General features: G+C 44.5%; 1 non-coding gene across 1 annotated transcript; it reads left to right on the forward strand.

The window, feature by feature from the left end:
- The first annotated feature begins 1,167 nt into the window (after positions 1-1,167).
- On the forward strand, positions 1,168-1,305 carry LOC119943126. The gene has a single exon (XR_005455604.1). It is a non-coding gene; the product is annotated as a small nucleolar RNA SNORA7 (small nucleolar RNA).
- Positions 1,306-8,405: the final 7,100 nt, after the last annotated feature.

Below are 8,405 nucleotides of genomic sequence, written 5' to 3' on the forward strand. Positions count from 1 at the left end.
ACAGATTGAATCTCTAGGCTGCAAGCTTGTTGTGGCCAGGGAACGTGTCTCCCCCTTCTAGACTGTGAGCCCATTGTTGGGTAGGGACCACCTCTGTATGTTGCCACACTGTACTTTCCAACCCCTTAGTACAGTGCTCTGCACACAGTAAGTGCTCAATAAATAGGATTGAATGAATGTCTGCCAACTCTATTGTATTGTACCCTCCCAAATGCTTAGCAGAGTGCTCTGGAGAAGCAGCGTGGCTCAGTGGAAAGAGCAAGGGCTTTGGAGTCAGAGGCCATGGGTTCAAATTCCAGCTCCACGACTTGTCAGCTGTGTGACTTTGGGCAAGTCACTTAACTTCTCTGGGCCTCAGTTACCTCATCTGTAAAATGGGGATTAAGACTGTGAGCCCCTCGTGGGTCAACCTGATCACCTTGTATTCCCCCAGCACTTAGAACAGTGCTTTGCACATAGTAAGTGCTTAACAAATGCCATAATTATTATTATTACTGATAAATACTATTGATGATGATGATGATGATGATGATAGGTGGTTTCAATGAGATGAATCAATGATGGTGCCAAGGTTATAGGCTTGAGACAGAGAGTATGGTAGTGTTGTCCACAGTGATGGGAAAGTCACAGGGAGGACAAGGTTTGGATGGGAAGATGAGGAGTTGTATTTTGGACGTGCTAGGTTTGAGGCGTCAGTGGGACATCCAAGTAGAGAGGTCCTGAAGGCAGGCAAAACTGCAGAGAGGGAGAAAGGTCAGGGCTGGAGATGCAGATTTGGGAATCATCCACAAAGAGATGGTAATTGAAGCCATGGGAGCAGATGAGTTCTCCAAGGGAGTGGGTGTAGAAGGACAATAAAAAGGGACCCAGAAATGAAGGACTCCCACAGAGGAGGAGCCTGAGAAAGAGACTGAGAATGAGTGACTAGGGAGACAGGAGGAGAACCAGGACAGGACAGTGACAGTAAAGCCAAGGTTGGAGAATGTTTCCAGAAAGAAAGAAAGTGTGGTCCACAGTGTCAAAGACAGCCCCAACATATCCCTGTCCAAGAACTTCTCAGTCTTGGAGTCATCTTCAAATCCTCCCTGTCATTAATTTCCCACATTCAGGCATTTTCTAAATTCCGTGGACTCTGCTATAATATTTCCCTGATCTAGTGGACCTTTTACCCTCTCAGGGTCACACCTGGAGAGTTTCCAGTACTCTACCAGTCTTGACTTTGGGAGGAAGAGTCAAGCAGAGGAATACATATTCCATTCCCAGTTTGGCCAGTGGCTAGCGAGTGGAAGGCAATCTTCTTTAGGTCAAAGCTCCCCTGTGCTGGACAGCAGCATCATGGAAGAGAGTCAAGGGCAGAGACTCAAGCTTACTGCACAGATGAAGGCAATGGTAAACCACTTCCATACTGGACCATTCAGCCCTTGTTTATAAGTCTTGTTATTTATTTTAACTTTTTCTTTATTTAATTGTTTACTTTGGATTTTAACATGTGTAGCTATATTCCTGTTATTATAACAATAATGATGGCATTTATTAAGCGCTTACTATGTGCCAAGCACTGTTCTAAGCATTGGGGAGGTGACAAGGTGATCAGGTTGTCCCAAGGGGGGGCTCACAGTCTTAATCCCCATTTTACAGATGAGGTAACGGAGGCACAGGGAAGCTAAGTGACTTCCAAAGTCATAGAGCTGACATTTGGCGGAGCTGGGATTTGAACCCATGATCTCTGACTCCAAAGCCCGTGCTCTTTCCAATAAGCCACACTGCTTCTCAATATAATGGCATCTGTTAAGTGCTTACTATGTGCCAAACACTGTTCTAAGCACAGGGGTGGATATAGAATGATCAGGTTGTCCCACATGGGGCTCATGGTCTTAATCCCCATTTTACAGATGAGGGAACTGAGGCCCAGAGAAGTTAAGTGATTTGCCCAAAGTCATACAGCTGACAAGCGGCTGAGCCAGGATTAGAATCCATGACCTCTGACTCCCAAGCCTGTGCTCTTTCCAGTGAGCCACACAGCTTCTCTATCTACTAAGCTTATCTTATCTACTATATATATATATATATAGCAATGTGCATTTGCTAGTTTCCTCCCTTCAATCAAAAATTCCTTGAAAGAGGGATAGTTCTCTTCTAACATTGTGTTCCCAAGGTGTTCCTAAAATAGTGATCTGCACATGGTCAACCCTGAGCCAATAGTCTGAATAGAGAGCCCTCTCTGAGCAGTCACGTACAAGGTGCCATGGGGCAGAGAAGCAGTGTGGCTCAGTGGAAAGAGCCGGGGCTTTAGAGTCAGAGGTCATGGGTTCAAATCCTGGCTCCGCCAATTGTCAGCCGTGTGACTTTGGGCAAGTCACTTCACTTCTCTGGGCCTCAGTTCCCTCATCTGTAAAATGGGGATGAAGACTGTGAGCCCCCCATGGGACAACCTGATCACCTTGTAACCTCCCCAGTGCTTAGAACAGTGCTTTGCATATAGTAAGTGCTTAATAAATGCCATTATTATTATAGGGAGTAAGTAAGGAAGAATCACAAACTCACCAACAGAGATGCTGAAAGACATATAAATTATGACTAATTTGTCACGGAAGCCTATAATAATAATTAACAATAATTATGGCATTTTTTAAACCCTTACTACTTTACAGCACCGGGCACTGTTCTAAGCACTGGGTTGGATACAAGTAAATCAGGTTGGACACATTCCCTGTCCCAAATGGGGCTCGCAGTCTCCATCCCTATTTTAGAGGTGAGGTAACTGCGGCACAGATAAATGAAGTGACTTGCCAACGTCACACAGCAGACAAGTGGCGGCGTTGGGATAAAAGAACTCATGACTCACCAACTCCCAGGCCCTTGCTCTGTGCACTACACCATGCTGTTTCTCATGGGGCTGTGAAGGACAAAAAATCTAGAAGTACTTTGAGAAGGAGAGTGACCCAGTGGATAGAGAATGGGCCTAGAAGTCAGAAGGACCTGGGTTCTAATCCTGGTTCAACCACTTCTCCGCTGTGTGACCTTGGGCAAGTCACTTCACTTCTTTGTGCTTCAGTTACCTCATCTGTAAAATGGGCTGTGAGCCCTCGTGTGGGACAGGGATTGGGTCCAAAGCAATTGGCTTGTAACCACCCCGGCGCCTGGCTGGGGTGCTTAACAAATGTGCTTAACACTTAATGTAAGTGCTTAACAAATGCTTAACAAACAAGTGCTTAACGAATACCACAATTATTATCATTATTATGATGATTATTATCACCCATCTAAAGCCAAGCCAGTGAAAGCATGTTATACTCCACTTCCAGAAGCCACGGGTGTCCTGTTTCCACCAGCCCCATACTTCAGCCCCTAGTTTGGAGATATAATTAAGGCAGTTGTAAAGCGAGGTTGGCAAATAGGGCCTAGAGCACAAGACAGATAATTCACGCTCCCCACCCACCGACCCTGTCCACTGACCATGGTGACCCCAGTTTGTATTCTGATCACAAATGATGAAGATCAGTGTTTCTTCCAGTTGCCAACCTCATCCCAGTTCAAGCTCTTTCCTATTACCCAGGCCAATTCCCTTCTCGGCTTGCAAAATTGTGCTACAAGATGATGATATTTGTTAAGCGCTTACTATGTGCAAAGCATTGTTCTAAGCACTGGGGAGATTACAAAGTGATTGGGTTGTCCCATGGGGGGCTCACAGTTTTAATCCCCATTTTACAGATGAGGTAACTGAGGCACAGATAAGAGAATTGACTTGCCCAAAGTCACACAGCTGACAGTTGGCAGAGCCTGGATTTGAACCCATGACCTCTGACTCCAAAGCCCATGCTCTTTCCACTGAGCCTTGCTGCTTCTATCATCAGTCTCCTCAGCAAAGGGTCTAAGTAGCCACAGGTTCGGTGCCAAGAGGTATCCACTTCAGCAGTTTGGGAGTTTAATTTCACCCAAAACAGCAGAGCTGAGAAGAGAATTTTCTGTTTGAGTTTGAACCTCTGACAGCAATGCATGTGTTCATGACACGTCTGTCTTCTGCTACATTCATTGCTTGCCACATCTTCTTCCTTCCTGCTTTTATTGCCCATTAACCTTTTACAGTGGAGGTTTTAATAGACAAGAAGGCAATTACCTCACTCAAATATAAAATAAGGATTGAAATGAGAATACATCATTGTAAAATAAAAGCCTTTTTGCTGTTCTTCTGCTACAAGTTGCCAAGATTTCCTTTGCACTTTTTAATTATTGGTCCCTTTTCTCTCTCTCTCTCTCTCTCTCTCTCTCTCTCTCTCTCTCTCTCTCTCTCTCTGTGTGTGTGTGTATGTGTGTGTGTGTGTGTTTTTCACAGTGTAACAAGTCCAGGGCCTTGAAGGTAGTTTTGTTGTTTGTTTCCCATTGCTGAGCAGCAGTGTGCCTTCACTGACACTGTCCTCTCCTGGTCCTCCTCTTCTCTCTCTAATGACTCATTCTCAGCTTCTTTCGCAAGCTCTCCTCTGCCATACTAATTATGGTTTTTGTTAAGTGCTTACTACATGCCAGGCACTGTACTAAGCCCCAGGATGGATACAAGCAAATTGTGTTGGATGCAGTCTGTCCCACAGGGGCTCACAGTCTCAATCCCCATTTTACAGGTGAGGTAACTGAGGCACAGAGAAGTGATTTGCCCAAGGTCACATAGCAGACAGGTGGCAGAGCCTAGATTGGAAACCATGACCTTCTGACTCCCAAGCCAGTGCTCTATCCATAACACCATGGTGTTTCTCTCCCCCTAGCAAGACTAGCAGCTCTCTCCCCCTAAGACCTGCCTCCAAGTCCTTGAGGTCTGGGGTATGATTTCCAGAAATTTTAAAACCTGAATATTCAAGCTCATTCCTCTGCCCTGACATTCATTCACTCCCTTCCTGTTTGCTCGGAGAAATTAAGGCGGATTAGCTATGCTAAATGTATGTTCTTTTAGAAGGCCTCATTTATTTACTTTTGGATTAATTGTTAGTTTATCCTGTGTTGTTACAACAAGGACTAGAATGCATCCGGGCAAAGTGGAGGGAGAGGAGCCAGCCAGGAGCAAATTCCCTTTACCTTCCAACCAGCTGTGGAATAAACAACCAGCTTTTCCATGCCCTAAACCTATACCCCATTCTAAGGAAACCAGAAGAAGGCCTTAGCTTCTCCTCTCCGAAGTTTGAGTTCATTTCTCCAATAGGTCTTCCTCCAGAGCACTATTATTATTATTGTGCAATTTTTAGGTGCTTACTATGTGCCAAACACTGTTCTAAGTGCTGAGATAGATATAAGATAATTGGGTTGGGCTTAGACTCTGTCCCACATAGGGCTCACAGTCTTAATCCCCATTTTACAGATGAGGTAACTAAGGCCCAGAGAAGTGAAGCAATTTGCCCAAAGTCACACAGCAGACATGTGGTGGAGCTGGAATTAGAACCCAGGTCATTCTGACTCCCAGATCTGTGCTCCATCCACTAAGACATGCTGCTTCTCCAATAATGAAACTTAGTAAGCATTTCCAATGTGCCAAGCACTGTACTAAAGGCTGGGTGGGAACGGTACAAGGAGATCAGTACCTGTCCCATATGGTGCACACAGTCTAAGAAAAGGAACAGGTATCTCCTTTGACAGATGAGGAAACTGAGGCCCAGAGTGAATTATCCAGGGTAATAATGATGGAGGTTTTGGTTAAGTACCTGCTACATGCTAGGCCTTGTAATAAGCACTGGAGTAAATACCAAATAATCTGGTTGGACAAAGTCCTTGTCACTCATTGAGCTCACAGTCAAGTATAAGGGAGAACAGGTACTGTAACCCCATTTTCAAAATGAGGAAATTGAGGCACAGAGAAATTGCGTGACTTGCCCAAGGTCACACAGCAGGCAAGTGGTGGCGCCTGAGTTCGATTCCCAGGCCCATGCTCTTTCCACTAGGCCACATCGTTCCCTCAGCGTATCTGGTTTCTGGCCAGTGTGCCCTGTGGGACTCCCTTGCCTATTAAAGAATATTATTACCTCACTATGTTTGAGTACAAACCCTATTTCTTGCTTTCTGGTGCCTCAACATTAAAGGGATTTTTATTGCATATTAACCTTTGGGAGTTGAAATTTAATGAGTAAGGAGGGAGATGTGATTTTAGCACATCTATAAAAATAAAGATCCAAAAATGAACTTGTCAGGGAAAAATACGTAAAACAAACATGGCTCTGAACTGGGAATGGAAAACCGAATATAAACCCCACGGAAAGGCCAATAAAAAAGAAATCTCTACATTTGGCATTCAAAGGAAGGAAGATTCTTTATTGATCTTCTAGTCTCAGCAGGAGGTACATGTAGGAGTTGAACAGGAAACCTCAATCAATAGTTTCATCCAATGGGCTGACAGTTATTTACTCATCCACTCATTAGGCCTGTAAAGTAAATTACACTTCTCATAATTTCGCTATTGACTGGCACTGCACTTTGTGGTCTGATGGAAGAAAAAAATGAATTAGTCCAGAGCAAAGAAACCAAAGAAAATAAATGTATGATTACGAATTCCTGTAAGAGGAGAAGAGGCTAATTAATGGCATTTCCAATAGTAGAAGGTGAAGGTTTTAAATCAGAATTAAAGTAAAAAAAAAAAAAAAACCTAGGCAGAAAATCAAAGTTGGCGCCCACATCGACTGAGTGAATACATGAATCATTCTGAGGGAGTGGATCTTGAATCCCTCCCCTGATTAGGACTTGTTCCAGAATATCGACTCGGGTGAAAGAAACAAAATCTAATTTGAAATCAATGAAAGAGCAGAACTGAGCGACGGCGATGACATCTGCTTGCCGTTTTCGACGGGCCGGGTCTGCAGGGGTCCTCACGGAAAATGGATGTGACAGATTCATCCACGCCTGGGTTGGCTGAACATCTGGAGTTCTTGGACAGAGCGGGGGTGTTCCAATGTTTTCCTTTGGACAGGGTGGGGCATTCCAATGTGCCTCACTGGATGGGGTGGATTGCTCCAAAGGACTGTGCTGGGTACAGTCGGGTGCGTCATTGTGTTCCACTGAGCAGAGCCTTGGTGTCCAAGTGTAGCATATTTGACAGGATGGAGTGATCCAGTGTTTCCCATTAGAAAAGATGTGGCGTTCCAGTACATTCCACTGGACAGAGTGGTGTGTTCCATTGGACAGGGTGAATTGTTCCAGAGTGGTCAGGATGGGGTGTTATAATTCATTCATTCATTCATTCGATCATATTTATTGAGCGCTTACTGTGTGCAGAGTACTTACTAAGTGCTTGGGAGAGTACAACAATAAATAGACACAATCTCTGCCCACAGTGAGCTTACAGTCTAGATGGGGAGACAGACATTAATATAACTAAATAAATGACAGATGTGTATGTCCGTGCTGTGGGGCTGGGAGGAGGGATGAATAAAAGGAGCATGTCAGATCGATTCAGAAGGGAGTGGGAGAAGAGGAAAGGAAAGGGAGGAGAAGAAGATAGAGCTGGTAGTACTGTACCAACATGAAGAAATCTCCTTTTAATGATGGCATTTATTAAGCGCTTTCTATGTGCAAAGCACTGTTCTAAGTCCTGGGGAGGATACAAAGTGATTAGGTTGTCCCATGTGGGGCTCACAGACTTAATCCCCATTTTACAGATGAGGGAACTGAGGCACAGAGAAGTCAAATAACTTGCCCAAAGTCACACAAGTGACAAGTGGCGGAGCCGGGATTTGAACCCATGACCTCTGACTCCAAAGCCCGGGCTCCTTCCACTGAGCCACGCTGCTTCTCAGCTGCTGCTACTGCTTTTCTCCTGGCCTGGTCTGATGTATAAACACAAGTTCCCCAATCAAATTGTAGTGTCAGACATTGTACCATGGCCGCCATCCTCTTTACCCACCTCTACTCTCCCACCAGAAGCATTCAGTGGGGGTTGAATGGCTCAAATAATCCAAGTTTTTAGCCATCACTCCATGAAAGGAGGCTCCAAGATTCCAAGACACCAAAATACCCACTTGGGAGTTGGAATGGACTAGGAAAATGGTGAAGAGGATAGTAATTTCCTGTAAGTCTTTAGCTGTTGTCCCTTTTCAAATAGGCCTTGGGGAGCATTTCTATTTGGATTTGCTGTTCCTGACCACTAAAACAACTGAAACATCTCTCTTTAGGACCACACAGTAGCTCTGACAGGAACTGGTGGTTTTAATTTGCTTTTACATTATTCTCTCCATGAGTGAAGCTACATCATTTCCTAGATTGCTCCCGTGCTCAGACACTTGTAAATTCTTCTTTGACGGCAAAGTAAGCGAGCAAGCTAGAAACTAATTTATGATCGTCACTCAAAAGAAGAAAACTGTCAGGAAAACTACTCGTCATCTGTATTGATTTTCTGCGGCTGTTTGAATTTTGAACTTGTGGTTACAGACATTACT

The sequence above is a fragment of the Tachyglossus aculeatus genome, chromosome 21 (assembly GCF_015852505.1).
Source record: "Tachyglossus aculeatus isolate mTacAcu1 chromosome 21, mTacAcu1.pri, whole genome shotgun sequence".
Lineage (NCBI taxonomy): Eukaryota > Metazoa > Chordata > Mammalia > Monotremata > Tachyglossidae > Tachyglossus > Tachyglossus aculeatus.